Source organism: Meles meles, chromosome 7 (genome assembly GCF_922984935.1).
Source record: "Meles meles chromosome 7, mMelMel3.1 paternal haplotype, whole genome shotgun sequence".
NCBI classification, from domain to species: domain Eukaryota; kingdom Metazoa; phylum Chordata; class Mammalia; order Carnivora; family Mustelidae; genus Meles; species Meles meles.
In genome coordinates, this window is record NC_060072.1 from 131,228,050 (window position 1) to 131,249,979 (window position 21,930).

The 21,930-nt window shown below is 43.6% G+C and overlaps 1 pseudogene; it reads left to right on the top strand.

Annotated features, from left to right (window-relative positions):
- Nucleotides 1-9,018: 9,018 nt before the first annotated feature.
- LOC123946031 lies at nt 9,019-12,066 on the top strand (annotated as a pseudogene).
- Nucleotides 12,067-21,930: the final 9,864 nt, after the last annotated feature.

Here is a 21,930-nt window from a genome sequence, read left to right on the forward strand (position 1 = left end):
GAGATTCTCTCTCTCTCTTTCCATCTCTCTCTGCTCCTCCACTACTCTCCCCAAATAAATAAATAAATATTTTTTAAAAATAAAATAAAAATCAGGAGTACTAAAAGTTTTCTCTTCTTTAGTAGTGTTCTTTAAAAAAATTCAATTTAATGAATGACAAGGAACAAATAACAATTTAGAAATAAAAAGGCTTGAGGCGAAATGCTCAGACAACTGTACTGTCTCCTTACAATAAAAGAGACTTTTGGGCACCTGGGTGGCTCAGTGGGTTAAGCCTCTGCCTTTGGCTCAGGTCATGATCTCAGGGTCCTGGGATCGAGCCCCACATCAAGCTCTCTGCTCAGCAGGGAGCCTGCTTCCCCCTCTCTCTCTGCCTGCCTCTCTGCCTACTTGTGATCTCTCTCTCTCTCTGTCAAATAAATAAATAAAATCTTTTTTTAAAAAAGAGACTTCCACAAAACAGATGTGTGGGTTGTCAGTAAGTCAACGATTGCTTACTGGTTCAATTTTGGGGGTGATTAAAGTATTTATATGCACAAAAATAGCTGCTACCAAATGATTCCATGGCTGATTTTGATCAAAGTGACCAATAAGTAACAGCATCTTGGAGGGTCAAACAGCTCCAGAGGAGTCCTACTTCCATGTGGGTGGGAAAGTCTAGATGTGGGCTGATACTCAAGGAGTATTCTGGCTCAGACTTCTCCGGTATGTTCAGAGTGTTGTGCAAACACTCATGAAAGCAGCTCACAAATCTGCAGTGTTCGATTTTTTTTTTTTTTTTAAGATTTTTATCTATTTAGGGAGAGCAAGCATGTGCGAGCAGGGGGAGGAGCAGAGGGAGAGGGAGAGAGAATCTCAGGCAGACTCTGCACTGCATTCTGAGCCAGATGCTGGGTTTGATCCAATGACCCTGAGATCGTAACCTGAGCTGAAACCAAGAGTTGCATGTTTAACCTACTGATCCAGCCAGGCACCCCAGCAACAGTCAATTTCTTAACAGGAAAAAACAAAACAAAACTGAAGTCAATAAGGCATAGATAAGTTGGTAGATTATAGACCTAGATCAATCCAGCCCCAAAAGGAAACAGATAACATACTCAAAGGAGATAGTTCAACATCATTAGATGAAGAGACTATAAAGGTGTGGCATTAGTCTGCTGGGGCTGCCATTACAAAATGCCACAGACTGAGTGGCTTAAACAACGGGAATTGTATTGTCGCACAGTTCCGGGGCTGAAATCCCAAATCAAGGTGTGGGCAGGGTTGATTTCTTCTGAGGAATATGAGGGAAGGGTCTCTCTCCTTGGCTTGTCAATGGCCCTCTTCTTGTTGTGCCTTCACAATTCCTTTCCTCTGTGTCTGCATCCAAATTTCTCCTTTTGAGAAGGACAACAGTCGTATTGACTTAGGGCCCACCTTATTGACCTCACATTGATTTGGTCCCCTCTGTAAAGATTCTTTGAATGGTGGGAGAAGGGAGGGACATAAGTGAACCAAACCAGCTATAGACAGCATTTGAGGAAACCAACAAGAGACAGTAGTGTCCTAAGGGCTAATCACAGCAGAGAGTTGTTTCATCTGTAGGTACAAAGAGCTTATCAGAGCCCAGAGAGTGCATAGCTATGGGGAGACAGCTGTCATTCAGGAACGAAGGCTTTCAGTGAAGGGATTCAGCCAACAACCTGCAACCTGGCAGGAAGAGTGCTGGAGAGTGAAAGGAAGAAGTGCCCTGACCTCACTCACCTCCTATCATTCCATCTCCTCCTGCTGGTTCCTCCCATAGGTCTTCCCTTGGACCAACTGGAAGCCAAAGAGCAAGGCAGTTGGTTGGTCATTTCATACAAGCCAGCCTCTTGGGGAATTCTGCAGGGTATAGAAGAATAAAGAATGAATCTGGAGTGATAACCAGAAGGTATCCAATAGATTGCCTATTAAAATTCATAAAACCATGGGTACCTGGGTGGCTCCGTTAGTTAAGCAGCTGCCTTCACTCAGGTCATGAGCCCAGCTCCCTGGGATGGAGCTGAACAGGAATCCCTGTTCAGCGGGGAGTCTACTTCTCCCTCTCCCTCTGACCCCCCTCCCTGCTTATGCTCTGTCTCAAATAAATCAATAAAATATTTTTTTTTAAAGATTTTATTTATTTATTTGACACAGAGAGAGATCACAAGTAGGCAGAGAGGCAGGCAGAGAGAAAGGAGGAAGCAGGCTCCCTGCGGAGCAGAGAGCCCGATGCGGGGCTCGATCCCAGGACCCTGAGATCATGACCTGAGCTGAAGGCAGCGGCTTAATCCACTGAGCCACCCAGGCGCCCCAATAAAATATTTTTTAAAAAATTCACAAGACCAGTTAGTGGATATGCAGGAGTTCCTTGTATTTCTATTTTTCATTATATATTTGAAATGATTTATAGTAAGCATTTTAAAAGAAATTTACAGCATATTTGTTATGTGGGGGAAAATGCATATAGTATAATCACTACACATTTTGAAGGATATACTCAAAAGTATAACAATGTTTATCTCCAGGGCTCCTGGATAGTTCAGACAGTTAAGTGTCTGCCATTGGCTCAGGTCATGATCCCAGATCCTGGGATCCAGCCCCAGGTCAGGCTCCTTGCTCAGCAGGGAGCCTGCTTCTCTCTCTCCCTCTGCTTCCCTGCTCCTGCTCTCTCTCTAGCTCAAATAAATAAATAAAATCTGAAAAAAATATATTTATCTTCTGGCTGGGGGATAGTTTTTATTTCATTTTTTTAATTACTTTGCTACTAAGAAATTTTTTAGGGGTGCCTGGCTGACTCAGTAGAGCATGAGACTCTTGATCTTGGGGTGGTGAGTTCAAGCCCCATGTTGTCTATAGAATTTACTTTAAAAAAAAAAAAAAGGAAGTTATTTACAGGGATGGAGACTACCAGGAAAACAACACTGCTGGCAACAGTAAGGGAGGTAGTAAGAGTGAGCAGATCTCTTTGAGTAGGGAGAGGAAGGCTTGTGGAAAGACACTTAGGGTACAGCTTTTGCTTTGGATGGAAGAGCTTCCAGAGATCAGAGTACAACAGCTGGAAGATAAATGGGGAAAAGGAAATGTAGAACAATGTGGAATTTAAACCAGAGGAGAGGATGCTACAAAAGACTTGCATTTTGGACGGTAGCCAAACATTCAGGGGGTCCTGGGTGAGGCACTGAAGAATTAACTACCTTCAGCGTTCCAGAAGGAACTCTGATGTAAGTCATTTTTAAACCCCAGGTGTCAGAAGCCTGAACTCACCAGCCATCAACAATCTTCGCTTAGGGCCCTGTCCAGAATATGTGTGAAAATCTTGTATGGATCCTCAAAACAAAACAAAACAAAAAAACAAAAAAGCACCCTTTTCCTAGGGAGTGCCAGAACATTCTGCATGCTTTGCTGAGGCCACGAACAGAGCTGACATCTGTTCTTTGGAGTCGCCAGGGTAAGATCTTCTACATGACTTCTGCACGTCAGAGTGGGATCTCTGTTTCTACATTGCTGAACAGATGTAAAGTTTTAACTTCGAGAGAAAGGTTACAGCATAAAGTCCATATGCCTTTCTAAGTTCTAGGACATGGTAAATAAAGGAAAAACCCGCATCTACACATATGCTATAAAAGCCTCCTATCACTTTTCATCAGCAGACTCAGAGTTACGTACCAAGCATGTGCAAACATGTAATATTAGAGCTTTCTAACTCAAAAAAAAAAAGTAAGCTTTTTCTCAAACTAACAATGATTGTATTCCTCAGAGAGTTGTGAATATATAAAGTCCGAAGTTTTTATATCCAACTGTTCTTAAAGTTATTTGAGGGCAGAACAAGGTCACCGGGATTTTTAGAAATCATTTTCTACAGAAACAGCTGAAAGGGTCTACCCTAACATCTCCCAGCCATGAAATGGAAAGAGACCTGCCTTGCTTAAACCTGAACAGCATGGCACCACTTTAGAAAGAGAGCAAGAATATTTTTACATTGGAATGCATGCTTAGATTCAATCATTGGCTGTTATCTATTAATGCTGTTTTCACTCCAGAGAATGTGACTTCTCAGGATAAATAAAACTGATTGAGAAAAAAATTTTGTTTGAAATTTGGATTATAAGAAGGAAGGGAGAAAACAGAAATTCAAAACATCATGACTTAATTAGTACATAAATTTTTCCTACCAGCCTCTATGGATATATAGAAACTCAAAGTGAAATGTAGAGAAAGAAGCTGAAAGACTATTTCTGAAGCCCAATTAAGGTTCAAAGTATTCTCACACCTTTTAAAATTAATCTTTGGGGGTGCCTGGGTGGTTCAGTCGTCAAGCGTCTGCCTTCAGGTCAGGTCATGATCCCAGGGTCCTGGGATTGAGTCCCATATCAGGCTCCCCATTCTGCAAGGAAGCCTGCTTCTCTCTCTCCCACTCCCTGTGCTTGTGTTCCCTCTCTTGTGGTCTCTCTCTGTGTCAAATAAATAAATAAAATCTTTTTTAAAAATTTAAATTAATTAAAATTAATAAAATTAACCTTTGATTCCTCACCAAAATATTTAGTTTGGCGTTGAGGACTGACCCCCTTCTAAGGTGCTCAGGCCTTTAAAAGGGTTTAGTTATGATTATTACAGCATTCTCATAAACAAAATGGCCTGAAACATGGTGTACTTGCTCATTCTTCTTTTTTTTAAGGTTTTATTTATTTATTTTGCAAGAGAGAGAGCATGAGTGGTGGAGAGGAGCAGTGAGAGAGAGATAATCTCAAGCAGACTCAGTGCAGAGCCCGACTCAAGGGTGGATCCCAAGACCCTGAGATCATGACCTCAGCTGAAACTGAGAGTTGGATGCTCAACCAACTGAGCCACCCAGGCCCCCAGGTTTTTATTTAAGTAATCTCTATACCAGGGGTGCCAAGGTAGTTGAATAAGTTAAGTGTCTGACTCTGGCTCAGGTCATGATCTCAGGGTTTGGCATCAAGCCCTGCCTCCAGTGTCCCACTCCGTGGGGAGTCTGCTTGTCCCTCTCCCTCTGCCCTCTCTCTCTCTCTCTCTCAAATAAATAAATAAAATCTTTCTTAAAAAAAGTCACGTGCTCTTCCAACTGCCAGGTGTCCCATATTTGCTCATTCTAAGTGATGAACCTCTCAGACAATATGCAGGTTTCTACTGGTCTAGGGAAATCTATTTATTGATATAGATAGATATTCAATATATTATCAAATGTTGGAGGAGGGGGGAATTGGAATGGATGTCCTTGAATTATATGCCAATAAAATTTAAGGGGGAAGACTCAAAAATGGTTAAAGTGGTAAATTTTATGTTATGCATATTTTACAATAAAAAATTTCTCCCAAAAATTATGTTTATAAAACCCAAATACATATAATTTTTATTTACCAATTGTACTTTAATAAAGCTGGGAAAAAATTCAAAGGGCCAAAATATCGAAAGATATGAGAACAAATATTCATATACATTGAAGGAGTTCTGGTAGTGCCTTGAATGAAGAACACAACTGCAGCGAGCTCTGTGTGGTATGGTGAATCTGTCTGTATGCCTCCCACTCAGCAATGTAACAAACCTGAACTTGAACTCTGACAATGACTATGATGCTTGGCCCCCGCCCCCATGGAATGCCTGTCAAGCAATGCAGTCAGATGACCCATAGTCCAGCGTGCTGAGTACAATAACACAAGTATGCCTTCACTTCCACAGCAGTGCACAGACTGATTATCTCTGTTTCAAGGATTCGTTATGAGTAGAAAAGAATTTGTAAAAGAGGTTACCTTTTAGGCAGATCCCTATTCAATAGTAAGCCAGGAAGAAAAGAAGGTGTCAAACGGTAAGAAACAGTGTAGCCGCTGCACTCAAGGACAAGGGCAGCTGGGAACGTGTGGGAGGAGCGGGAAACCAGGAAGCTCACGGCAGATAGGACTCCAGATGTCTGATGACCTTGTGCTAAATCACTCAGATTTGATTCTGGAAGCCACAAAGATAAGACATTCAAGTTGGGGGTGGGACTTTTTTTTTTTTTAAGATTTTATTTCTTCATTTGACAGACAGACATCACAAGTAGGCAGAGAGGCAGGCAGAGAGAGAGAGAGGGGAAGCAGGCTCCCTGCTGAGCAGAGAGCCCAATGGGGGGTTTGATCCCAGGACCCTGGGATCATGACCTGAGCCGAAGGCAGAGGCCTCAACCCACTGAGCCACCCAGGTGCCCCATAATTCTCACTCACTGTGAGCTGGAGGATGGATTATGAAAGCAGAAACTGGAGCCTGGGAGGCCCGGTACAGAGTACATACGGCGGTGGCCAAGTTGCTCCTTTTATTTTCATTTTCTGGCTACGGCCTTGGAGGTTACCTTTTTTTCACCCTCCAGTTCAGAGCCGAGATATCAGACTGTGACAACTATTGTTGCTTTTCAACCTTGACCAGCCACCAGCTTACACCACCCCTCCATCCCCACGGAGGACAGAACATTCTTTTCACTTGCCCTCAGATACATCAGTATTTACCCCTGTCACCAACCTGGGCACTGCTAGTGTGTACACAATAGTATACAAACGGCAGCAGAGAACACATGGGTTTGCATCTGAGAGTGTAGATCTGGAAGGTATCTACCTGTGAAGCCAGAAGCCAAAGATAGAATCAAATCTCTTGGGGAAACATACAAAGCAAAAAAGAAAGAAGCTTCAAGGGTGGGCAGAGGATATGAAACCAACAAAAGAAACTAAGGAAGAGCATGACATGATAACCAAGGCCCCTGGGGCCTCTGGGTGGCTCAGTCAGTTGAGCTTCAACTCTTGATTTCAGCACAGGTCATGATCTCAGGATCTCAGGATAGGGGGATTAAGCACCACGTTGGGCTCCTCACTCAGTGGAGAGTCTGCTGGAGATTGTCTCTCCCTTCCCCACCCTTCCCCCATTCTTATTCCCTCTCTAAACTAAAATAAATCTTTAAAACAAAACAAAAACAGAAACAAAAAAAAAAGAAGATAACGAAGGCCCACCTGGTAGGAACCACAAGGGTAGCCACAGGTGTGAAAGCTCCTAAAGCAATACCACACAAGTGATTTGTATGTAACCCAAAATTCAGTTGTCTGGCTGTCCCCAAATCTGTCAGTTATCTAGGGTCAATATGCACTTCAAGATTAGGATTAGCCGGGGCGCCTGGGTGGCTCAGTGGGTTAAAGCCTCTACCTTCGGCTCAGGTCATGATCCCGGGGTCCTGGGATCGAGCACCGCATTGGGCTCTCTGCTCAGCAGGGAGCCTGCTTCCTCCTCTCTCTCTGCCTGCCTCTCTGCCTACTTGTGATCTTTGTCTGTCAAATAAATAAATAAAATCTTAAAAAAAGAAAAAAAAGATTAGGATTAGCCTGTGGAAGGGATGACTGGGTGGCTCAGTCAGTTGTCCATGCGTCTTCAGCTCAGGCCATGATCCCAGGGTCCTGAAATTGAGTCCCACGTTGGGCTCTTTGCTTGGGGGGGGGGGGGGCAGCCTGCTTTTCCCTCTCCTAACACTTCACCTGTTGTGCTCGGTATCTCTTCTCTCTCTCTCTGACCAAAAAAAAAAAAAAAAAGGATCTAAGAATTAGCCTGTGGAAGTGAAACTGTTACAACCTGTCCCTAGGGTATTTTGACAACAGTGATACTTAAAAAGTTCCTAAGAGAGTAAATCTTTTTTTTTTAAGATGTTACTTATTTATTTATTAGATAAAGGGAGAGAGAGAGCAGGGGAGAGCCCAGAGGAAGAGAGAGAATCTCAAGCAGACTCTGTGTTGAGAGCAGAGCCCAACACAGGGCTCGATCCCACAACTCTGAGATCATAACCCTGAGATCACGACCTGAGCCAAAACCAAGAGTTGTACGCTCAACCAACTGAGCCACCCAGGTGCCTCAAGAGAGTAAATCTTAAAAGTTCTCAGAGAGGAGCACCTGGGTGACTTGGTCAGTTGAGCATCTGACTCTTGATTTCAGTTCATGTCATGATCTCGAGGTCATGAGATCGAGCTCCTCATCAGGCTCCACGCTCAGCATGGAGTCTGCTTGAGATTCTCTCTCCCTCTTCCTCTGCCCCTCTTCTGGTTCTCTCTCTCTCTCCCCCTCTCAAACACACACACACACACACACACACACACACACACATAAAAACTCACAGATTGCAAACTGGTAGTTGCCAGAGGAGAGGTAGATGTGGGGGAAGAGTGAAAAAGTTAAGGGGATTAAGGTCCGTTTAACACTCAGTAATGTACAGAATTGTTGAATCACTATATTGTACTCCTGAAACCAGTATAACGCTGTATGTCTGTATGTTAATTATCATGGAATTTTTTTAAATGTCTTTAAAGAAAGTTCTTATCACAAGGAAAAAAGTCTGTAACTACGAATGGTGATGGATGTTAATTATATTTATTGTAGTGATTGTTTCACAATATATATAAACATCAAACCATCAGGTCATACTTCTGAAACTAATATAATGTTGTATGTCAATTATAACTGAAAAAAAAAAAAAAGGCTCACCATCCCATCCTATATTCAGGGGCAAATCTAGCATCTGTCCCCAGAACTCCAAGGATTCTTGTGGGGAAGCAAGGTTTAATAGCCCTCTTAGTCACCTCCTAACCTAATACAGGCCTATGTCACTTCATCACATTTCACAGATACTGTATTTTCTACAAATTGAGGTTTGTGGCAACGTTGCGTCACACAGCACTATGGATGCCATGTTTCCAACAGCATTTGCTCACTTTCTGTTTCCCTGTCACATTTTGGTAATTCTCACAGTATTTTTAACCTTTCACTATTATATTTGTTATAGTGATCTGTGACTGGTGATCTTTAATGTTACCACTTTAATTGTTTTGGGGATGCCACAAACCACTCCAATATAAGATGATGAGTTTAACTGAAAAATATGTGTGTTCTGACTGCTCCACTGACAGCCATTCGCCAGTCTCTCTCCCTTTCCTCTGGTCTCTCTATTCCCTGAGATACAACGATATTGAAATTGGGCCAATTAATAACCCTACAATGGCCTCTAAGAGTTCAAGTGAAAGGAAGAACCCTATGTCTCTCACTTTAAATCAAAAACTAGAAATGACTGAAGCTTAGTGAGGGAGACATGTCAGAAGCTGAGATAGGCCAAAAGCGAGATCTCTTGAGCCAAACAGTTAGCCAAGTTGTGAAGGCAAAGGAACAGTTCTTTAAGGAAATTAAAAGTGCTTCCAGGGAACATACAAATGCTAAGAAAATGAAGCAGTTTTGTTTTTTTTTAGACGAACAGAAATTCTTTTTTTTTTTTTAAGATTTATTTATTTATTTGACAGAGAGAGAGATCACAAGTAGGCAGAGAGGCAGGCGGTGGGGGGAAGCAGGCTCCCCGCCAACCAGAGAGCCCGATGAGGGGCTCGATCCCAGGACTCTGAGATCCTGACCTGAGCCGAAGGCAGAGGCCCAACACACTGAGCCACCCAGGTGCCCCATGAAACAGCCTTAATGCTGATATGGAGAAAGTTTGAGTGGCCTGGAGAGAAGATCAAACCAGCCACAACATTCCCTTTCACCAAAGCCTCATCCAGAGCAAGGTCCTGACTCTCTTCAATTCCATGAAGGCTGAGAGAGGTGAGGAAGCTACAGAAGAGAAGTCTGAAGTTAGCAGAGGTTGGTTCATGAGGTTTAAGGGAAAAAGTCATCTCCATAGCATAAAAGTGCAAGAGGAAGAAGCAAGTGATGACGTAGAAGTTGCAGCAAGTTCTCCAGAAGATCTAGCTAAGATCATTACCGAAAGTGGCCACACTGAACCGTGGATTTTCAGCGTAAATAAAATAACCTTATAGTGAAAGAAGGTGCCATCTAGGACTTCCATCACTACAGAAGAGAAGTCAATGTTCAGCTTCAAAGCTTCAAAGGACAGGCTGACTCTCTTGTCAGGGGCTACTACAGCTGGTGACTTAAAATCAAAGCCAATGCACTTACCAATCTGAAAATCCTCTGGCCCTTAAGAATTATGCTAACTCTACTCTGCTTGTGCTCTATAAATAGAACTACAAAGTCTGGATGACAACACATCTGTTTATAACATGGTTTATGAATATTTTAAGCTCAGTGTTGAGATCTACTGCTCAGGAAAAAAAAATATTCCAGAAAAGAATGTTCCTTTCAAAACATGACTGTTCATTGACAGTGCACCTGGTTCCCCAAGGGCTCTGATGGAGCTGTACAGTGAGATGAACACTGTCTTCATGCCTGCTAACACAACATTCATTTGCAGTCCATGGATCAATGTGTAATTCTGACTTTCATGCCTTCCTGTTTCAGAAATGCATTTCATAAGGCGATAGCTGCCATAGATACTGATTTCTCTGAAGGATCTGGGCAAAGTTCATTGAAAACCTTCTGGAAAGGAGTCACCATTTTAGATGGCATTAAGAACATTTATGATTCATGGGAAGAAATCAAAACATCAACATTAACAGGAATTTGGAAGAAGCCGATTCCAACCCTCATGGATGACTTTGAGGGATTCAAGACTTCTGGGGAGGAAGTAAATGCAGATGGGGTGGAAATAGCAGGAGAACTAGTATTAGAAGAGGAGCTTGAAGATGTGAGTTGCTGCAATCTTGTAATGAAGCTTGAGGGGTCTGGGGCACTCAGTCAGGTAAGTGACTGCCTTTGGCTCAAGGCATGATCCTAGGGTCCTCGGATCAAGCCCTGCATTGGGCTCCCTGCTCAGCTCTCTCTCTGTGTCAAATAAATAAATAAAATCTTAAAAAAAAAAAAAAATTGAGTGGATGAGGAGTTGCTTCTTACGGATGAGCAAAGAAATTGGTTCCTTGAGATGCAATCTACTCCTGGTGAAGATGCTGTGAAGATTGTTGGAATGACAACAAATTATATTTATTATATAAATATTACATATTTAGATATAACATAGAATATTATATAAACTTAGTTGCTAAAGCAGTGAGAGGTTTTGAGAGAATTTACTCCAATTTTGAAAGAAGTTCTGGGCACCTGCCTGGCTCATTAGTGAACGTACAGTTCTTTTTTTTTTTTTTTTAGACAGATTCTTTTTTTTTTTTTTTAAGATTTTATTTATTTATTTGACAGAGATCACAAGTAGGCAGAGAGGCCCACAGAGAGAGGGAGGGGGAAACAGGCTCCCTGCTGAGCAGAGAGCCCGATGCGGGGCTCGATCCCAGGACCCCGAGATCATGACCTGAGCCTAAGGCAGAGGCTTTAACCCACTGAGCCACTCAGGTGCCCCTGAATGTACAGTTCTTGATGTTAGGGTTGTGAGTTTGAACCCCACATTGAGTGTAGAGATTGCTTAAAAATAAAATCTTTAGGGCGCCTCGGTGGCTCAGTGGGTTAAAGCCTCTGCCTTTGGTTCAGGTCATGATCTCGGGGTCCTGGGATCGAGTCCCGCATCTGGCTCTCTGCTCAGCGGGGAGCCTGCTTCCTCCTCTCTCTCTCTGCCTGCCTCTGCCTACTTGTGATCTCTGTCTGTCAAATGAATAAATAAAATCTTAAAAAAAAAAAAAAGTACACAGTGAAAACACTTTCTCCTTCTTTAAAAAAAATAAAATAAAATAAAATCTTTAGATGGGGCACCTGGGTGGTTCGGTGGATTAAGCCTCTGCCTTTGGTTCAGATCATGATTTCAGGGTCCTGGGATTGAGCCCCACATTGGGCTCTCTGCTCAGCAGAGAGCCTGGCTCCCCCTCTTTCTTCCTGCCTCTCTGTCTACTTGTGATCTCTGTCTGCCAAGTAAATAAATAAAAATAAAATAAAATAAAATCTTTAGGAAAAAAAGGGAAGAAGTTCTACTTGGGACAAAAATGGTATGAAACAGCATTGCATATGACAGAGAAATCATTTACAAAAAGAAGAGTCAATGCAGCAAACCTGACTATTGTCTTGTTTTATGAAATTGCGACTGCCACCCCAGCCTTCACCCCTGCTACCGCTCTGATCAGTCAGCAGTCATCAACATCTGAGCAAGACCCTCCACCAAAAACAAAGATTATGACTTGTTGAAAGCTTAGATGACGTTTAGCATTTTTTAGCAATAAAGTATTTTTTGAAGATTTTATTTATTTGTATGTTTATTTAGAGAAAGAAAGCACATGCATGCAAGCAGGAGAGAGGCAGAGGGGGAGAGAGAATCTCAAGTAGACTCCCCACTGAGTGTGGAGACCCATGTAGGTCTTGATCTCACAACCCTGGGATCATGACCTGAGCTGAAATCAAGAGTCAGATGCTTAACCAACTAAGCCACCCAGGCACCCCAGCAATAAATTATTTTTTAATTAAGGTAGGTACATTGGTTTTATTTAGATACAATGCTACTGCACACTTAATACAATATAGTATAATGTAAACAAGTTTAACATGCACCACGAAACAAAAAAATTCACTTGATTCACTTTATTGTGATTTTTGCTGGAGCTGAACCTCACAATATCTCTGACATGTGCCTGTCTCTTGATTTTACTGGACTCTTGGGGCGCCTGCATGGCTCAGTTGTTAAGCATCTGCCTTCAGCTCAGGTCATGATCCCAGGGTCCTGGGATAGAGCCCCACGTCGGGCTCCCTACTCTGCCGGAAGCCTGCTTCTCCCTCTCCCACCACCCTCCGCTTGTGTTCCCTCTCTCGCTGTCTCTCTCTCTCTCTCAAATAAATAAATAATAAAATCTTTGATTTTAATGGATTCTTAGGCTTAGACCCTGAGTCTTGCCTCCTATATAAGGTACACGTCGCTGTGAATAGTAGTGGCAGTCACTGCCTCTAACTCAGCCTGCTTTTTTCCTTCAAATCTCTCCCATCCAGGTCTTGCAGCTCTTTGCAAAACTCTGCAATACTGGGGTGCCTGGGTGGCTCAGTGGGTTAAGGCTCTGCCTTCAGCTTGGGTCGTGATCCCGGGGTCCTGGGATCAAGCCCCGTGTCAGGCTCTCTGCTCACCAGGGAGCCTGCTTCCCTTCCTCTCTCTCTCTCTGCCTGCCTCTCTGCCTACTTCTCTGTCTGTCAAATAAATAAATAAAATCTTAAAAAACAAACAAACAGACAAACTCTGCAATACTAACACAAATGCATAGGGCTTTTCTCCTTCCAGCTCATGCATCTTCAAAAACTTTGATGTGTGGGGCGCCTGGGTGGCTCAGTGGATTAAGCCGCTGCCTTCGGCTCAGGTCATGATCTCAGGGTTCTGGGATCGAGTCCCGCATTGGGCTCTCTGCTCTGCAGGGAGCTTGCTTCCTCCTCTCTCTCTGCCTGCCTCTCTGCCTACTTGTGATCTCTCTCTCTGTCAAATAAATAAATAAAATCTTTAAAAAAAAAAAAAAAAGCTCTTTAAAAAAAAAAAAAAAACACTTTGATGTGTGAGTCCTGGTTACCTCCACCACAGGGAATAATCTTCCCAGCAGTCAGCCATTGCTGTGGAGGCATCTAAAGTTCTGAGACTGCTTGTGTCTTTTTCCAGTATCTTGTCATTGTCCTTCACTCGCCTTTCCCAGAGATCTGTCACTACTAAACATCTCTGAGGTGTGGTCAAGTCACTAACAAAAGTCTTTGACTCTTGTCCTAATCCAATGCCCACAATTTCTGGCAGCATATGGCCTTCTCCAGGGACTTCACTGCTTGTCTAGTAGCCTGCTCTACGGTAGAGTCCCATTCTGTAGAGGATCCTCCTCTAGCAAATGCAAGAAGATAAGAACATTGTCTCAATCCAAGCACACCTACAAAGGACCTCCTTTCTTCTTTCAGGAACTCTGGGGCCACAGGTTTACACACTAATTTCCTCTCTCACACATATTATTTCTAGAACGTCTTGGTCTTAAAATTCACACTCTAGGAAATTCACAGGGTTGCATACACAACGTTTCTTCTGCCTAAAACCTCCCTTCTTGAAATACAACTTCAAGGACCATCTCTGGGATCATGGCATCAGCCGAAGGCCCAAACACTTAACTGAGTGAGTCACCCAGGTGCCCCCAAAAATAAAACCACCTTTACTTAAAACCATTCATTGTATTAAATCTCTACCCTATGCATCTTTTAATATTCCATGAAACAAAGTGGAAATAAAACATTTCTGCTGCATACCAAAGTAGCATGGTTGCCCCACGGGAAAACACTTGTGTGATTGCTTGAGTTCGGAGCTGAACTAGCAGCTTTTTCACAGAACACCATTTTTTTACTTGAAAGAACTGACAGACATACTATGATTATTTTGACTTGGGTATTTGGCACATTTTCTCAAACATAAATGAAGTGAGCTTGTCACTTCAAGGAAAACAACTGACAGTGCTGGTTGCCAGTGATAAAATGTGAGCTTTTAAGGGAAAATTAGAATTTTGGAAAACTTGTATCTGCCACTGTGAGCTTAACAGCTGCTCCATACTTAAAGGTATTCTGATCAGATCAATGGTGAAAATAACAAATGTGATTCTTTTAATATTGTTTAATGGATTATGTCAACATTCAAAAGATCTGCATAATTCAGTGGACCAGCATTTCCTACATGACCAGTCCACAATGTGACAAAGTTATGTATGGGTAAAAGATCCATTCAAACTGCAAAATACATCAATAGATAGGATATGATTTCAGATTCTACATTGCAAGTAAATTTTAAGAAAGTACCACTGGTCAAGTTTTGGTGTGATATGAAAGAATAATATCTATGATTATCTAAAAAGGCTACTAAAATACTCCTCCATTTTCCAAGTACTTCAACCAAAACTACCTAAGGCAACAGATTGAATACGAAGCAACTATGAGAATCCAGTGTCTTCCGTAAAGCCAGATAGTAAAGATATTTACAAAAATGTAAAACAACATCATTCTTCTCACTAGAGCTTTTTTTTTTTTTAAGATTTTTTTATTTATTTGACAGAGAGATCACACGTAGGCAGAGAGACAGGCAGAGAGAGAGGGGAAGCAGGCTCTCTGCTGAGCAGAGGGCCCAATCCTGGGCTCGATCCTAGGACTCTGAGATCATGACCTGAGCTGAAGGCAGAGGCTCAACCCACTGAGCCACCCAGGCGCCCCTAGAGCTTTTTTTTTTTTTTTAAGATTTTATTTATTTATTTGACAGAGAGAGATCACAAGTAAACAGAAAAGCAGACAGAGAGAGAAGGGGAAGCAGGCTCCCCGCTGAGCAGAGAGCCCGATGCGGGACTCGATCCCAGGACCCTGAGACCATGACCTGAGCCCAAGGCAGAGACTCAACCCACTGATCCACCTAGGTGTCCAAAAAGCTTTTTATTTTGGAAAATATAGCTATTTTCATAAAATACATCTTATTTGCATTAACATGTATAGGGTTTATTATTGCTAAATTTATTTTTTAAAGGTTTAATTTATTTATTTGACAGACAGAGACCAAAAGTAGGCAGAGAGGCAGAGAGAGAGGGGAAAGCAGGCTCCCTGCTAAGCAGAGAGCCTGATGTAGGGCTTGATCCTAGGACCCTGAGATCATGACCTGAGCCGAAGGCAGAGGCTTAACCCACTGAGCCACCTAGGTGCCCCTATTATTGTTAATTTTAAATGAATTTATGGATATGTTTTTTAAGTTTTTCTACTTTAATTTCTAATAATAGAAAGGTAGATAAATAAAAGCCCCAAAATAAAAGTTCAGTAAATTTTTTTAAAAGATTTTATTTATTTATTTATTTGACAGATAGAGATCACAAGTAGGCAGAGAGGCAGGCAGAGAGAGAGAAGGAAGCAGGTTCCCTAGTGAGCAGAGAGTCCAATGAGGGGCTCGATCCAAGGACCCTAGGATCATGACCTGAGCCAAAATCAGAGGCTTTAACCCACTGAGCCTCCCAGGCACCCCATAGTTCAGTAATTTTTAAGAGGAAAATGGATCTTGAAACAAAAAAGTTGGAGAACTCCTGGTTTGGCTGAACAGAGAAAGTCCTTTAGAATTTGTCTGTGTTTTGTTGGGGGTGGGTGGCCCTCGAGTGGCCTTTAGTAGTTATGTAAACAGGGGACAAATATGCACCTGCTGCTCTGGGAGAAAGGACAAAAGGAACTTTTGTGGCCTGAAAATGTTGTCTCTTGAAGCTTGGTGCACGTAGGTGGTCACTGTAAACTTGCATGGGGACCAAGAAACATCCTGGGAGGAAAGCCATGAAGTCCTGACCCGTTCCCTGTGAGACTCAATGTCCCAGCAACCACTCTGAAGGCTTGAGAAGGGGCAGGAACAAAGAACATCAGAGGCTTCGGGGGGACACATCATGATGGAGAATTGCACACAGGTGGTCCAGGTCCCATGTCAGGGTCTAGAAGGCCATAGAGGAGGAACAGCAGTGGGGACCAGGCCTTGACTAGAGTGATATCACAGAGCAGTTATCTAAGGGACAAAAGCCCTAAGCCAGAGCCCATGGGTGAACTGATTCCATTCTCTAGCTGTTTCTCTGCCTGATGCCTGACAGCAGAACTTATCCCTCAGAACTGAACAAGCCACTATTCTTCTTGGATGACTGGGTGAGGGAGGGGACAACTTCAAGAGATTCTGCACTTGATGCAAATATGAGGCCTCCACTGATTAATAAAAGGGATAGGAAAGGATTGGCGTAGCCATCTAGCAAGCCAGTTCTGGTCGTGCTGGATGCTGTTCTAGGCAACCGTGAACAGACACAGTCCCTGGCCTCAGAGAGCTTCCAGCTGCCAGAAAGAAACAAGAAGACTGCCATTTCTGTTACATAAAAAGAAGGTCTATGTGAGAAATCAAGAGCAGAGTGCTATGGGAACAGACAGAGGACTACTTGACCAAGTCTCAAGGGGCATGTGGGAACAGATTCCCAAACTGCATTAATGGGGACAACTATTGCTACTTGGTAAAACAATGTCCAAATGTCAGTGATGGAAGACAATGAGTATTTTTTGTTCACCTTGGGCAGATTTCTTGGCTCTTTCCTCCAAAGGTGTCTCAGGGACCCAGGCGGCTTCCATGTTGTGACCACACAAACTTAGAGCTTCAGGGAGGTCCCTGTGTCATCCAGCTGGTGTAGAGGGCAGGGGTGGGGTGGGGTGGGGATGGTGGTGTGTAAGGGAAAGGCACACCAGATACTGAACAACTTGCATCTGGAAAACACACAGAACTTTCCTTTACATTCCATTAGCCAGGACTACCCACGTGGCCCCGCCTACATGCAAGAGAGATGGGTCATGCAGGTTTCCTGGGCCCAAGAAAGAAGATGAAATGATTTGGTGAACACATAGCATTATCTCTGCCCCACAGAAGAGGCACTTTCTAAGTTAAAAGATGAGGGGTGTGAACAGAGAAGGTGAGAACAGAGAGGATGGGTCCAGATAGAGGGCACTGCACAATAAAAGCCCCAGAAATGGGGGCGCCTGGGTGACTCAGTTAGTTAAGCATCCGACTCATGTCTCAGCTCAGGTCTTGATCTCAGGGTTGTAAGTTCAAGCCCCAAGTTGGGCTGCATTCTGGGTATGGAACCTACTTAAAAATAATAATGGTAATAATAATAAACAAAAAGTAAAAATCCCCGAAGTGAAAAATCTTGGTGTGAAAAATCTTGGTGTGAAGTGGCTGGAATGAAAAATATCTGGGGATGGGACACAGGGGTGTCTCAGTCGGTTTAGCATCTGACTTTGGCTCTGGTCAGATCTCAGGGTCCTGGGATCCAGTCAGAGTCAGGCCCTCACTAAGCAGGTAGTCTGCTTATCACTCCCCCTCTTCCTCTGCCCCTCCCCCCTGCATGCGCTCTCCCTCTCTCTCCCTCAAATAGATCAATAAAACCTTTATTAAAAAAAAAAGAGGGGGGATGCCTGGGGGGCTCAGTCGGTTAAGCTGCTGCCTTCGGCTCAGGTCATAATCCCATGGTCCTGGGATCAATTCCCACATCGGGCTCCTGGCTCTGTGGGGGGCCTGCTTCTCTCTCCACCTCTGCCTGCCACTCTGCCTGCTGTGTGTGCTCTCTCTCTCCCTCTGACAAATAAATGGATAAAATTTAAAAAAAGAAAAGAAAAGGGGCACCTGGGTGGCTCAGTTGGTTAGGCATCTGCCTTCATCTCAGGTCATGATTCCAGGGTCCTGGGATGCAGCCCTGCGATGGGCTCCCTGCTCAGTGGAGAACCCGCTTCTCCCTTTCTATCTGTGGCAACCCCTGCTTATGCACTCTCTCAAATAAATAAATATAATTCTTTAAAAAGAATTAAAGAAAAATTACGTCTGGGGAAGTCATAAGCCATGAGGTTGAAAAGGTAAACAAGGTCTTATCATAAAGAAAGTGTGCACCATGTAAATTAGAGTGGACTTTTAACCTGACAGCAGTGGGAAGCCAGTGATGGGTTTTAAACAAGGGAGTCACATGATTATATCTGTGCTTCTGAAAGATCATTCTGGCTGCAGCACAGAGAACAGACTGGGAGGAGGTAAGACCAAAGGCAGGAAAGTCAATTTGGAAGCCATTGCAATGATCTGGAAGAGAAACCCTGACGCAGGGTTGTTGCAGTGGGTACCCAGAAAAGCAGCTGGATTTTCGAAAGACTTGAGTAGTAATTGAGCATACCGGATGAATATTTGATGATTGTTTGAATAAGGGGTGGGGAGATGAGAGGTGAAAAACAGGGCAAGGATAGTGCCATACACTAAGACAGACGATTAAAAAAAAAAAGAGCTATTTTAAGGGGAAATATGATATGCTTGTGGAACAGCCAGAGGAAGCCAGAAGGTATTTGAAAAGCTGGGCCTAAAGACAGATCTTAACTGGAGATGAAAGATGTGAGAGGCATCAATACAGAGACAGGGCTTGAAACTGTAACTGTGGATTATCCCGGGAGAGTGTGAAGGGCCGGTCTAGAAGCACTTACGTGCTGCTATTAAAGTGTTTCCCAGTCAGCTCTCTAGCAAGAGAAGTTCTGACTGCAGCAGTTGCTGATGTCTGTGGTGTAAATACTCCCACTGCGGTCAATTTCAAATGACCAGCTTGTCATCACGGAAGGTGAACTATGAAGAGATGCATCCCATTGGTTCCTAAGAGCTGTGGTGAGCCTGCTCCAGGCCACCACTGAGTAGGAGAGAGCCCTGCCTGTACCCCTAACACAAATATTTAAGGGATGGACAGAACAAAAGAATTCTCAAAAGAGGGGCGCCTGGGTGGCTCGGTGGGTTGGGCCGCTGCCTTCGGCTCGGGTCATGATCTCGGGGTCCTGGGATCGAGTCCAGCATCGGGCTCTCTGCTCGGCAGGGAGCCTGCTTCCCTCTCTCTCTCTCTCTGCCTGCCTTTCTGTCTGCTTGTGATCTCTCTCTGTCAAATAAATGGATGGAATCTTTGAAAAAAAAAAAAAAGAATTCTCAAAAGAATAATCCATCCTAAGAACCAAGAAAGAAAGAACATGAAGGAGGAAATGATTGACCATTCATACTCCCCTGACCATCCCCAAATTACATATGATAAAAACCAAAAAGTGCCCATTGGGTTTAGCACCAAGCAGGTCATTAGTAGTCTTCATAAGACCAGTTTTAATGGAGACAGATGACAGTGGACCTAGAGGCTCATGTGAACCAAGTGTTGGAAACCACAGCTGTAGATAAGTCTTAGACACCAGGAATAGTAGGCTGGCTTCTGTTTTCCAGGAGGAAATAGAATTGGACTGATCACTCAAAACCATGATAGCACTATCCCTCACACCCCTCGTTCCACCTCCAACCCACACATAAATGCCTAGACCTCTGTACCTCTAACACCTCTCACAACAGACCCTCTTACAATAAAGTGGTACCATTTCCCCATAATGCACGGAAAAATGCATGCAGTGTGTGCTGTATTGGGCTCGTACCAACTTGTTCAGTACGGTTCCCAGAATCCCCTTCTCTCCACCTTCCAAGTTAGATCTGGCCAGAAGAAGCACTTGAGTGAAATTTGAAAGGCAGACATGAGACAACAGCCATTATCTGCAGGAGGTCTACAGTGAGATGAGGCAAAGGACAGACTCCGAGGTGTCTGGCAGGCACCAGCTTGTCATCACTCTCCTTCCCTCTGCATCTTCTCAACCATTGGCCCTGAGACCAACAGCAGTCCAGACCTACTCCCAGACTGATGTGATGCACGGTAGCAGACTCACAGAGGCCACAGCTTTGAAACAACCTGTCTTTGAGCTCTCCCTTTGTGGTCCCATTTCGGGGCCTGAGCAGAGTGGATGGCATCTCAGTTTTGTTTTTTTTAAGATTTTATATATTTATTTGTCATAGAGAGAGCACAAGCAGGGGGAGTGGCAGGCAGAGGGAGAGGGAGAAGCAGGCTCCCTGATGCAGGGCTCAATCCCAGGACCCCAAGATCATGACCTGAGCCAAAGGCAGACACTTAACCAAATGAACCACCCAGGCATCTGGACCTCTCAGATTTCTCGGCAGCTCCAACGTGTCCAGCTAGGCAAACTGGGTAATGACTCTTCTTCTAATCCTTCAGCTCCCCTTCCAGACTTCCACGTCCCTGGTTCTCTAACATTTGTGTAATGTCTCGAATTCCTAATGCCTTCTCTCCATAATGTTTTGGATGGCTCTGCTTCCCCAACTGAACTCTTTGCTGATACCATTACTGGTACCATGATTGAAGGGCAGCCAGAACAAAACCTACCAGACATGCATCTGGTTTGGGGAGGGGCAACGGGTAGAAGCTGGAAAAGCAGAAGGAAACTGTGAGCAAAGGCTGGAAAAACAGTGAAGGGATCATAGGCATAGATTGGAAAAGTAGTAGAAAAGTTCAAGGATGATTTGTGTTATGCAGCAGTAAAACGATTGGCAAGACCGTCACCTGTGGAAACACAAAAGACAGAACATGCAGCTAATAAACTTTTGGATCTAGCTACAGTGATTTCCAAGCTGAACGTTGGAAGTCCCAGTTGGTTAATCCTAGCGGCATGTGATAAAGTGCTTCCAGAGAGAGGGGAACAAAAGAAGGAACTCGAGTTTGCAAGAGGAATTTAGAAGAGACAGAAAATCCAAGACTTGCTTATGTTGGAAAACAAAACTGTTTTACATCTCTAGTTGATCCAGGCAGCAATGGATTCTCAGAGGAAGAAAAAGCCTGCAGATGAAGATCAAATTGAGGGTTTGGCTATAGGGCCCTTGGCTAAAATCTCAGAAACATTTGTGGTGGTTCCTAGTAGACACTCTTCATTAGACAAAAGGGCTTCCAGGAATCCTAAGGACATGGTCACAAAGAGGGCTAATTTCAAAATAGCTATGAACAAGTCTAAAGGGTGGGCCTATCTTGAAAAGAATTGTGGATATAAGTTTTATCTCATGGAGTAGACTATAAATCTGACATATAGAAAGCCTACAACATTTTTAAGGGACTTCTCTCAGCTCAGACTGAAAGGAAATTCCAAGTAGTTCTCTAAGGCCCCAGGTCTCCATGAATAGGAAGCAGGCTGAGGAAACTGCCCAGCTACAAACACAAGCCATTTTTTTAGAGAAATTATTTATTTATTTGTCAGAGAGCGAACAAGCAGGGGGAGCAGCAGAGGGAGAAGCAGGCTCCCCGCTGAGCAGAAAGGCTGATGCGGGGCTCCATCCCAGGACCCCTGGGATCATGACCTGAGCTGAAGGCAGATGCTTAACTGACTGAGCCACTCAGGTACTCCAGACACAATTCATTTTTATGAAAACTAGAATATTTCAGAAAGTAGAGCCAAGATCCCTGAGAATGGAATGAAAAGCCTCAAAAAGGGGCGCCTGGGTGGCTCAGTGGATTAAGCCGCTGCCTTCGGCTCAGGTCATGATCTCAGGGTCCTGGGATCGAGCCCCGCATTGGGCTCTCTGCTCCGCAGGGAGCCTGCTTCCTCCTCTCTCTCTGCCTCTCTCTCTGCCTGCCTCTCTGCCTACTTGTGATCTCTCTCTCTGTCAAATGAATAAATAAAATCTTTAAAAAAAAAAAAAGGCCTCAAAGAACAGTGAATTAGCAA